This window comes from Acinonyx jubatus, chromosome A2, assembly GCF_027475565.1.
Source record: "Acinonyx jubatus isolate Ajub_Pintada_27869175 chromosome A2, VMU_Ajub_asm_v1.0, whole genome shotgun sequence".
NCBI lineage: Eukaryota > Metazoa > Chordata > Mammalia > Carnivora > Felidae > Acinonyx > Acinonyx jubatus.
The window spans coordinates 50977355-50989866 of record NC_069383.1 but is presented as its reverse complement, the minus strand read 5'-3'; the positions used below and the strand labels follow the sequence as shown (position 1 = coordinate 50989866).

General features: G+C 44.7%; 1 long non-coding RNA gene across 1 annotated transcript in view; it reads left to right on the top strand.

The window, feature by feature from the left end:
• LOC113604063 (uncharacterized) overlaps positions 1 to 11610 on the top strand; it is a 32054-nt gene extending 20444 nt beyond the window's left edge. Inside the window, exon 5 of the long non-coding RNA XR_003425869.2 lies at positions 7835 to 11610. This is a non-coding gene — a long non-coding RNA (uncharacterized LOC113604063). The remainder of the gene's footprint in view (positions 1 to 7834) is intronic.
• Positions 11611 to 12512: the final 902 nt, after the last annotated feature.

The window sequence follows — 12512 nt, the reverse complement described above, 5'->3', positions numbered from 1 at the left end:
GGGGGGCAGAGAGAGAGGGACACAGAATCTGAAGCAGGCTCCAGGCTCCAAGCTGTCAGTACAGAGCCTGATGCAGGGCTCAAACTCACGGACTGCAAGATCATGACTGGAGCCAAAGTCGGACTCTCAACCAACTGAGTCACCCAAGCGCCCCGAAAATGCCCCAATTTAAGGAAAGTCCAAGGATCTAGCATTTACCATTCCCGTTCAACTGGGGGGAAAGGAAGAGAAGGAAGACAGAGAAAAGAACATACAACCTCCAGATAATAGTATGGGTAAATATTCTGTACTTTTCTCAATTTTCCTAAATGTGCAAAAGTGTGTTAATTTCATAATTAAAGAACAGATAACATTTGTCTTAAAACGATTTAGTCAAATTTAAGACTTAGCTAAGACTTGAGAGCAGAAAATGAATCAGAAGTTGTTTTTCGTTTGTGTGTGTGTGTGTGCTTCACAGTTTTAGGAGGAGAAATTGCCTATGCCTTATGAACTAACAGAAAGACAGAAGGGTCTAGTAAATGACTGAGGAGTCACTGACAATCCCAAAACAGTGGCCTCAGAGGCTTTTGCTCAGAGACACCACAGACGCATGTGAACCTACCCGGGCCCTCCTGCTCAGGAAGCCCCTCCTGTTGGCTTGTGGACCTGGGGAGGGGAGGGCCGAGTCTCAGCAGACACCTCACTGGGCAGATCTTCAAGAAAGAGCTCGGTTGTTATTGAGACCCCAGCATACCCCGACCCTTTCTTCACTTCAACCCGCACGGCCTCCAGGAGGGTGGCTTCTGCTGGCCTAGGGCCCGGCCTACTCCATCCAGGGCACTGAGTTCAAGCTGGGCCGGCAAAGGCCAAACCCATCTTCTCACTTCCATCACTGCTGTGGGGCCAGGCTCTTTCTTTTGTTCCTTTGCTTTCAAGTATATCTGGTGACTCTGTAAGTTTCTTCCTTTCATTCCAAATTGGTTTCCTGTCATTTTTATGAGAAGGAATTTATTGGTGCTTTAAAAAAATATAAAAATGTCTTTGTGCCTAAATCTTTCTTTAACAGGCTTCTTTACAATGTTTGTTCTCTATCCTGGGTTTTTTTGTCCCCCGCGCCCCCTTTCTCAATTCAGTGCTTCTGGGCCCAACTAAACGGAAGTAGATCTGGTAGAGCCTGGAGTGCAGGTGGGGTGGGGACAGCCAGGCCCTGGGGTGACTGCGCCAAGACTACTACCCCTTGCTAAGGTCTATTACTCTCTCAGCCACTCAGCAAGACTCTTCCCCCAGGCAGCCCATCCCCGGCCTCTCTGAATAATACACACACCAGGCAGGGAGCCACCACTTACATAAAGAGCCCTGAGCACCTTCAGACTGCGGTTCAGTCAGTAGGAGTCAGATGCCCTAGAGAGGGAGGAAGGGGGGTGCATGCTCAGGTTCCAAGCCTAACCTCACAGGTGCTTTCTCTGCAGGGAAAGTGCCAGCGGCAGTCTGGAACCGAGCCTGCCCGCCTGCCTCTTAGGTAAGGGATCTGCACTTTCCCAGTGCTGGGCAAGAGGCCCCTTCTGGGTCAGGGCAGGTGGTGAGCCAGGGAGCCAGGGGAGGGGGCGGTCGGAGGGGGCGCATGCCAGCGAGCAATGCCATGTCTGCTTCTCACCTCCTTCAGGTAGACTGGGCAACGATTGAAAAGACAGAGGGCATAGGGTACAGTCCGTTCCTGGTCCCGCCTGGACATCACACACTCATATTTACTCCTGGAATGAAATGCATGAGGTAGGCTTAAAATTATCCTGACAAACGTAGGGAAAATGCCTCTCATAGGACTGAGCAGAAGACCAGTTTACAGAATTGTCCATAGCACAATTTTGACTGTATAAAAAGGATACCCCTCCAATATGCATGCGAAAGGGCAGGAATGGATAAAGCATAAAATGGTTTCCTCTGTTTAGTGGGATTATCAGCGGTATTTCTTTTTCCCTTCACACGTTTCCCCATCTTCTAATTTTTCTACAATGAGCATTCTCACTTTTAACAACAGAAAATGGCCCTAAGCCATTTGTTCAAAAATCTGGCAAATACCTCTTAACAGAGTGACAATTATGGATAGGACAGGTATGTGCATGTGTGTGGTTATATACATATACACAACATGCACATATATAAATAAATGTGAATAAATGTATATGCCCATGTATATCTGTGACCCTGTGTGTGTATACATATGAAATATTGTGTTTTAACATACTTAGAAAACGTAACATACCACTGTTAATGTCAAAGACCCACGAATACAGACAATTGACCTATTGGGAAACCCACAGAAATATGACATACCTGGAGGTCAACAAAAATAAGACAAAGAGACACCCACTAGCCATAATAGGATTTGTTTTCATTTTCTGGGGTTAAGTGACTATAGCGAAATAATCCATTTATTCTTCATGAAGGTGGCCACCTTGACAGGATAAAATGGGGAAGGCGCTGCCTGGAGCAGAAACTGTGTGCCTCTATGGTGACAGGGACCTTAATTGATATTTGTGCCCAGAGGGAGCTTCTCTCTTTCCCCTCCCAAGTGAGAGACTGCACTTCACAGGAACGGAACAGGGCAGGGTAGAAAGTTTCCTCTTGGGACAGGGCAAGCCCAGGCCAGATACAAGAGACCGTGTGTGCCCTGCTGGGGTGGTTGACTTCCTCTCTCTATTCTGCCAGGCACTGGCCAGTGTTACCTCTGACAGCACCCCTCAAGTTGTGTGGCCCCCGAGGGTCCTCCATGGGGACGAGTCTTTGGAATGCCTTGGCTGGCAGGCTTGACCGCTAGTCCTCTGCACCTGAGAGTTCTCAGGACTGACACTCAAGGCATGTCCTGCTCTCGCACTGATGGCTTTGTGTAGAGCAGGGCAGAGCCTATAAGAGATGAAGGGCTTCATTGCGCATGACCTAGTCCTCAGAAACACGGAGGTTGGGTCCCAGAGGGAAAGGAAAATTCTAGATGTCTGAATTTTCTCTCTGGAGTTTCTGCATCCCTTTGGAGTCCTTAAAATGTGCTCTCACCTTTGGTATTACCTGTGGGGAGAATGGCACACTTCCCTAAATCACATGGTAAACAATAATTGCAAATATTTTCTTTAGAGATCTTTTGCATTTTTCTTGTTAGTCCTTGTAGGATAATTTTAGTTGTGCATGTGTGCGTGTGTGTGTGTGTGTGTGTGTACACGGTTAAAAGAGTTGTTCATTCCAACAGCTCATTGGCAGAATGGAGGCTTCCAGCAGGTGCTGGGTGATTTCTGGAAGACTTTTAGCCCATCTGTCTGTTCAGTTGTTTGTTCATTTATTCAAAACATGTGATTCAAAGATTGGTTGTAACTAGATACATAGTGAGCCTGGTAATCCAAGTTATAGTCAAAAGATAAGTTTATTTTTTGCTATATAAAGTACTATAGCCCTTCATTACTAGCACAATAATTCATTATAAATATTTCAATTAAAAAAATAAGTACTGGGGGTGCCTGAGTGGCTCAGTCGGTTGAGCATCAAACTCTGGATTTCGACTCAGGTCATGATCCCAGGGGTGTGGGACTGAGCCCCTTGTCAGACTCTGTGCTGAGTGTGGAGCCTGCTTAAGAGTCTCTCTCTTCCTTTGTCCCTCTTCCCTGCTTGTACTTTCTGAAAGAAAGAAAGAAAGAAAGAAAGAAAGAAAGAGGAAGGAAGGAAGGAAGGAAGGAAGGAAGGAAGGAAGGAAGGAAAAGAAAGAACGTACTGGACCCTCTAGCCAAGGTTAAATCAAAGCAGGCCCAATGAAAAGTCTTAATCTTGTCAGGACTCTGGGTAATAAGAGAGAGTAACCCAATTTCATGTAGCTTACAGCAAGGGAGTACATTATTTCCCATAGTTGTGGAGTTCAGGGTTATGGGATTTAAAAGTCAGGTTCTGCTGGATTCATGGGCTTGGATGATATATAAGGTTAGCCTCTCTCTCTCTCTCTCTTTCTCTCCCCCCCCCCCCACCTGTGGCTCTTTCTCTACAGATGGAAAATTAGTCCAGGCAGCTCAAAGACCATATCCTACAGCTATTATTCCAAATCGACAAGGTATATACACTCTTTCAGCATCTGTGTAGAAAGTCTCAAGAAAGATGGCCATTTAAAGCCAATCACTCTGGCTTGGGAAGAGAGGACTTAGACTGGCCCATCAAAACTGCATGCCCCCTTCTGCATCTGGGGGCACATGGAGTGCCAGTGGGGTAAGGGTGCTATGTGGTGGGACATGACTCTGGGATTTGTAGATCTATCAGGATTCCAGGGACTAGGGGAAGCATGGTTCCCTAAAGGAAATCTGAGGTGTGCTTACCTGAAGGAGGGGAAAGGAATACCAGATGGACAAATGATTTCTCCCGGCATCACTGTAAAATGTGCCTTTGAAAATGCATTGATCCTGTTTGAAATACTTTTAAGAAACTGAAAATGAGAACAGAGAAAAAACAAAGACCATTGGGCAGCATTGAATAGAATATTATTAAGAACATATATTGGCTCAAGAGGGTTTGCTTCAGAAAATACCTTCGCAGTGAAAATCTAGGAATGATGGTATCTTGATTAAAATGTTTATTTTCATAAAACAGAATCCAAACAGCCTCAGAGTCCAAACAACTTTTCCTGGAACTGAGGTACTTTTTTCCCCCAAAGAAGTCCAAATTTAATTAAGATGGGATAAACAGCATCTGGACATTCCTGATCTTATATCTTGACATAATTTGGCTTCAGAGGCAGTCATATTTTCTTAGAAGATGATCCTTCCTTTCCTTCTGATGGGCTTTGTCCTGGAGGCAGAGAGGAGAGGGGTTGCTGGAATTTGTCCCACATTATCCACCATCACACATCTTCTCTGCTTTAGGGGCTCTGAGAGAGGTAAGGAGGAGGTGAGAGAGAAACCTAGTACTTCATGAAGGTATTAGAAAGGCTCTTCAAATTCATAGGGCTCCAAAGAAAAGTGTCACCAACAATTCTGGTTGTCCTGCTTTACACAGTTTTATGACTTCTAGTCTGTTTCCATCAGTTATCCTGTTGTATGGATGCAAATAAGATACATTCGGTTCTCTCCCTCTCCCTGTCTCAGTCTCTATCATTCTGTCCCTCCCTCCCGCCATTAGGGTCACAGATTAAAAGACTCACTGCTCATCTATAAATGAAAATGGATCATTCCACAGGCCTATGCTCTCTCAGACTTCTTGTGACCTCACCCAGTAACAATTTCTGCAGGCAGAACAGGGGACCCCGGAGCCTGTCTCAGAGGGCAAGACACTGAGCTGGTAACAATATCGAAAAGAGTTTAGCAAAGCTGTCTCCCTCAGGGCTCTGATCGTGCCTCTGTGACAAGGCCAGTCTCCCTTGTGGTCCTGGGTGGGCAGGCTCCCCTCAGGTTGAAAGTCCATTACCTGTGTGACTTGAACAAATCACTTCACCTCTTTGGGATCCCCTGTGAAACGAGCAGACTAGACCAGGTGATTTCTGTGGCCCTCGCAGTTCTGACGCCCCAATGCCATTTCCCACCACCGTGATTTACGGGAGTTCTATATAACCATAACTCTTTCTGGTGTCTCTCAGATAAAGGCCAGACCTAACCTCACCCCACCAGAGGGTATATCTGCAAAAGCAAGAACAAAAAAGCAAGGACAGATAGGGGGACAGGCATCAGCTATATTCAGATTAAAAGTGGTAAGGTTAAGTCAGTAGCATCCTTTATAATGTGGCCATTTCTTTCTCCTTCTCCCCTCTGGGATTAAAGCTTGTGTGCTGACTGTTGAAAAATCAGTCATTAACGGCCAGGAAATGACTTCCCCATCCATCAGAACACTGCTCAGCCATGTTTCAGCTTTTCCCTCCTTTCCCTGTGTAATTATTCTCATCCACCACTGATTACAGTTTATAATAGCCATAATTCTCTCCGAATCAATCATTACTTTACTTTACCATGGGGTTTCTGGTAGAAGCATGAGGGAATGCAGTACCCCCGGCTGGGTTTTATTTTTTGGAAATTGCCTGCTTTCGTCTGGATCTCATTTAATCATCTGGATGTTCAAAGAAAAGCTAAGATTTTAATTCAAAGGCATTTTTTTTTCTACTTGACCTTAACTCTTCTTCTTATTTTTTTTTTTAAAAGGAAATGATGGCTGGTTAAATAAGGCTGATAGTGTACAAAATCTGTCAGTGTTGTTGTTTGGAGTGATTGGTAGGGGACACGGTGGGGATTCTTGTCATGAATTTATGTGCTTCTTTGACATTTCACCTACCTGAATGCTGTTCAGGCTATCCATCCTGTAGGATTTTCTGGAAGGTTCAAGAATTGTCTTTTCCCTCCATGGACCAGTGAGAGCCAATGTTCCTACTGGGGGAAAGAAAGTTTTTTCTTATGCATCCTGGGAGGTATGACAATCAGTCCTTTACACCTTAGTGAGAATTTAAGGCAATTCAGTCTTAAACAGTATTTACCAGACTTACTATGTTCAATATATTGTGCCAATGCTTTGGTGAGTTAAAAAAAATGATTATGATCTAGTCCTTGCATCCTGGAGCTCACAGGGTGGCTGAAAGTGGTAGGAACACAGACATACAAATAATCATTTCAGCACTCACTACACATACCTTGGATTATTGGGGTACAAAGTGCAGCAGGAGAATGACAAAAGAGGCTATTTATACACTAGGGATCTTAGAATTTCTAGAGGAAATGTCTTGAACTGAACCTTGGCCAAGGGCAAGGACTTGAACAAGTAGTCATTCCAGGAGGGGACAGCAGAAATTAATCACAAAGGCCTGGTAGGGGAAGAAAGGATGGAGGAGATCAAGGCCTGACAGGAGAGGCCTGGAAGGGTGGAATGACCTGGAGCCTGGGATGGTGTGAAGGCCAGCAGCCTGAAGTCCAATGGCTGGCTAGAGTATCAGGTAACCCCCAAGGAAGCTTTGGGGGACCATTCGAGTTCTTCTCAGAGAGGTCTAGAAATACTTGCTGAAGCAGCATTAGCAAACACAAAACAATAGGACAAAACATCACATAATTTGAGATATGTTATTGGAAATGTGACCTCATGGTTAGGTGTTTGGTACCTGCTAGTTATCATAATGAAAAGAGTAATTTTACAATATTGGACTCTCACCCAAAAAAGTGGTCTTTTCAAGCCCAAACAAAACCAGGTTGTAGTTGAATCTCTAACAGAAGATGTTTCACTTAGAAATGTTTTAAATACAAACATAGTATTTTGGAAGTACTGGATCAGCATCAACACCAAATGTTCTCAGACCCATTTACACGAGGGAAGAGTTGTATCTGTGGTAGGAATGGGGATGGCACGTTGACTTTGCATCCCTCCTTACTACTATGTGGTTGGTTTATTGGGGGAAACCCATGACCTCTCATACAGCCCCTTTCACCCTCATTTGCCATATTCGTCATAGATAGGAGACATGAAATAATTCATGCAGCAAAAGCCCAGGGGTCTACAGTCTGGGGAAAATGTTCTGGGTAGCTGCTAATCTGGAAGTTATTTTCTTTCCCTAAACCACCAGGGTGGTCCATATCAGTGGTTTCCAGCTTTCTTATTTCATGAGCCAGTAAAATTATTTTTTTTTAATTGGGTGGTAACGGAGGGAAACATGGGTTTGCCTCCTTTTCATTTTGCCAAGTCAGGGTATAAAATATAACTGCTTTCATCTCCTTTCTCTATTGTTTCACACACACACAAAACACATCTTGATACACAAAACACCAGCAAACCACAATCTCCACATAGAGGACAGTCCTTTTGATTGAAAGCTTTACTGAAGAAAGCTTTCTTCATTGTCCTTACTTTTCTCATTTTGTAACAGAATGCTCAAAGATGCATCTTTGAAGGGCATGGAGCCCCGGAGAAGTTCTGACCTGTGTGAACCCTCTCTCCCGCTGCTAGAAGATAACTCAGAGAGGCGGTTCTGAGGTCACTTCACTGGACACATGTTGGAAGAAAGGAAAGGGACAGCCTCACTTTCCAGCATTGTCCAGATTCATCAGGAAGCAAATCGGGACTGCTTTGTCAACTCATGAGGTGATGTTTGAAAACAGCACGAGACAGAGTCTAAGACGTCTGTCTTCTCAGTTAATGTATCATTCCTATTATGGAGAGATGCCCATTCTGTTGGGCTTCTTGTGGACAAGGGCTGGTTGTGCATAGAAGGCCAGCCAAGCACACAAGAGTGCGTCAAAAGGGTGGAACAGAACCTGGCCAAAAGCATCTCCTTCTTAAGTTACTCTTGGCTGAAGGTTTTCATTAATCCCCAGCCTGGGGGCAGAGAGAAAGAAAGGATTGATGGTTGATAATAGTTATTACTGAATACCTACTATGTGCTCGCTGTGTACTATGTATGTATGTATGCTGAATACCTACTATGCTCCAGGTGAAAACCTTCACAATTACACCACGTTATGCAAGCCTCAAGACAAGTTTATAAAATAGCTGTCCGATGTAGCTCATTTTTAGCTGGAGAAGACAAGACTAAGAGAGGTTAAGTTCTTGGCCTCTGATTACACTGAGGTGGGAGCAGAACTCACTTGCCTGACCTGGGAGCCCACTCTAGCTGCTGCAGCAAGAGCTTCCCTAGAGTATTTGTGCTTGCTTTGTGTGATTGTCTACCACACGTGTGCATGGCCCAAAGTTATAGATTTAATACGCTGATTATAGCGCATTCCCTCATAGGGCCTTTCTAAGTTTCAGTGAATCCTTTGTCATTTTTATACATGTCTCCAGACATCGTTCAGGGGTAAGCCTGAGTCAGTCAGATACAGACAGGGACTGGCCATCAAGAAAGCAATGGTCCTCACAGAACGGGCCACACTGGGTCTCTCCCAGACCTATCTGACTAAATCACCCTTGCTCTCAGGACTGGATGGCTGCTGATTTCGAAGGTTTTGAGAAAGCTTCCCCAGCTGTGCAGGCTCTGTCTGCCCCATCTACTGAGTTGGATGCAAATTCCCAGGAACATGAATCACCTGCTTTTCTCTAGGGTTTTGCTCCATCCCTGGCTCCAAATATTTCATAGCAGCAATGCCAAAAAGAAGCCCTGAGAGAGAGGAAAGCTTGCATATTAATTCCAGTGGCGACGTAATGAGAATTTCATTCACTTACTTTGAATTCCCTGGTGTTCCCCCATCCTCCCCTTGGTTCATTAACTCTCCGTACCTTGCCCGGCTGCTGAATCTCAAAAGAATGGATGCACTCTCGTTTCCTCCAGCAGTTTGCCTGGTCCTCTCCTCCCTGCATTTCCCCCAGGCCCTCACACATACATCTGCTCCCGCCCCTAACAGAGGTCTTTATCCAGGCACGGAGTGTGTTATTCTCGCTCTCCAGGAGAAGACAGCCTCCTTAGAGTGAGGGCTTCTCCTAAGTTCTGCAATCCTATCAGGCTCTGCTGGGCTTCCCGTCTCTGATATTGGTGTGTGTGTGTGTGTGTGTGTGTGTGTGAGCGCGCGCGTGTGCATGCGCACAGTCCATGGTTCTCCCCCTCAACCCAACACAACAGACGCCCTCATTTATTTCAGAGAGGGACCTAACTCAGTTGTGTTCAAAATACAACAAAACGCCTTTCCGTAATCTGAGCCTATAATTCCAGATGAAGATTTAGGAGTATGAAAACTTGTACAGGGATGGGGGGGGGGGGGTTGTGGTTTGGGGCGAAAGTGTAAACTGGAATTTATAAGCCACCCAGCACAGGTTAGAGCCAAGAGCTGACAGTTTCATTCTCAGTTTAGATGAAGAAGCAAACATGCTTTTACAGCAGAACAATCTCATTTAATCTTTGCTAACCACTTCTGCCAGAAGGTGTCTCTGAAATACCTGAGCAGGGGTGCGTGTGGGTATGCTTGCATGCATGTGTCATCTCACCGCATAAACTAGGGAATGTAGACGAGGGCACTGTTCCTCCCCGTCCTGTAGATGTGCTTTCACTGCTCTAAGTTGGCTGCAGGGCTGAATACACTCTTCAGGCTTTGGAGGCGCAGGGCTGACTCCATGGGTGTGTACATGGGCCAGCACATGCGGTAGGACTCTGCACTTGCCAATGCTGTGCTGTTGCTGTCTTAAAATTCTTAACGATTTATATACAACAAGGGATCTGCACTCTCCGTTTAGCACTAGGACCCATAATTAGGCAGCTGATCCTATTGAGAAGCAGATCATAGATAGAACAATGGCTAAAAACACCAAATAGAAATGAGTTGTGTGATCTTGGGTCAGTCACTTCACCCTGCCGAGCCTCAGCTGGGCTCAAATTTGGAGGCTCTCAACTCTGGCCGTACCTCTGAATCACCAGAGGAGCTCTGGAGGAATATCAATGTACTAGAATCCATTTGGAAAGGGCACTGGCAGCAGAATTGTTCTGAAGTTTTTTTTGAAATTCTGCAGGTGATTCTGATGCAAAATTGTTTTTGAAAACATAATCCTGGGTAATCTAAGCTCTGTTTTCTGTGCTCGTGTATTCATTTTCCTTGGTATCTGTTTGAATTCCTGTGACTGCTATATTCCATTCTGTAATACGGGTATGCTTGTTTTAATTTAAAGCTAACATTTTAAATTTATTACTATCTAGTAAAAGGACACTGCAGGAAGATGCACCATATTTAATTTGTGTATAAGTCATGGCTTTGCACCCTCAGATGTGTGTGCAGCCCACTTTGACAGGCCTAGGACTAGACTGGTTATGGTCTTTAAGGACCTTTATTGCTTCAATATTCTTTGGGCCTGTGGCCTGTCTTGCGCAGATCTCTCCACAGGTGGCCATATTCATGTGAGAAATGAATTCCTTAGATGTATGTGTCCTGCCCTGCTAACATCACCAACCCTGGGCCTTCAAGGAAGTTCAATGACTAAAGATCAAGGTCAAAACAGGGAGTGATTGGTGTAGGCCCAGGGAAGGAATCTGAATTCTCAGCTGCTCCAGCAAGTTAACAGAAGAGTCTCACCCTTAGTCACATCGGGAAACATCAATACTGTTGAATAGTTTATACCAAGTTAGATCTCTTAGAGCTGCCCTGGGATTGCTCTGGGCAAAACATGACAAAGGTCAATTTGCCTTTGTTCTCTTCAGAACCCTCAAAGAGGGTTTGTTCTCTTTGTTCTCTTCAGTCCCTTGTTCTCTTCAGAATCCCTCAAAATGACCAATATGTTCAAGGGTATTTCTGCCAGCCTAATCAGGCCTGCCCACTAGGGGATTAGTATATTCCATGACCCAAACCACCTTTCTTCTGTCACATAGCTGCCCTTGGAACAGGATTTGATAAACTAATTCTCACTAAAGTGTCAATGACTGGTGCAGTCTCCTTAGTTCTTTCCAAGTGTAGTATATTGCAACAAGGCTGCATTTGCTTAGTCCAAAAGAATGTGGCTTTAAGATAGAATTTGAGGCACGAATGGCAATCAAGGAGGGGTCTAGTTAGACCTAGAGCAGGCTTCCTGGACCTCCTCAAATAACACAGCTCCTCTGGCAGTTGGCCATATGTTTGTCATTTAAGCAACAAATAATGCTATCAGCAAGCAAGTCTTTGAACATATGAAAGCATGTATTAAAAAATCAACCGACCAAATAAATGTAAAACCCAAGGATATAACTTGAATTCCTACTCAAATTGCTCAAAGATAGAAAGATGAATTAAAGGTGCTTCTGTAAAACCTGGCAGATAAACAAGGAGTTTAACAGTAACGCCCTGAAAATGAGTAAAGAAGAAAAAGGTGAATTGCAGTTAAGAAGGATCTAAGCATAAAAGGCAAATCTCTGGCATCCCCCAAAAAACAGTTGGGGTCCAAGAAACCGGCGAAGGGGGATAAGTGAAAGATTTAATAGAGAAACCAGCCAAGGTGCCCTGAGGAGAGGAAGTAGGTGTTGAAATGCAGCCCACACTGCCCTCAGCAGACCCTGGATCCCAGTACACAGTCATGTTCGCCCAAAGGGAGCTCCTTTTTCTAAAATGTCCTAATTTTCGCAAAGATTTCTCACAGGCCAGGGGCAACCCTGGAACCAAACCCACTTATTCTGTGGTCTGTATGCAGAAAATTTAAAAGCAAGAATAGCCAAGGCACCTGGGTGGCTCAGTCAGTTAAGCGTCCGACTTCGGCTCATGTCATGATCTCCCGGATTGTGAGTTTGAGCCCCGCGTTGGGCTCTGTGCTGACAGCTAGCTTGGAGCCTGTCTTCAGATTCTGTGTCTCCCTCTCTCTCTGTCCCTCTCGTGCTCTCTCTCTCTCTTTCTCTCAAAAATAAATAAAACATAAAAAAAATTTTTTAAAGCAAGAATAGCCAGAGGAAGCAGAATGTCACAAAAATTCAGACCTAGACCCAACAAGGAAGTCATTAAAAAAAAAGAAAAGAAAAAAGAACAAGCAAGCAAAGGAATTGAGATTGGTAAAAGAGACACATTTACTGCGTCTCTGAAATGTGTCCATGGTAGCAGGTCAACCCTTGCTTGGAATAGACGAAAAAGAAGTGACACAACCCAGCTCTCCTTCCTGCCAGGACTGAC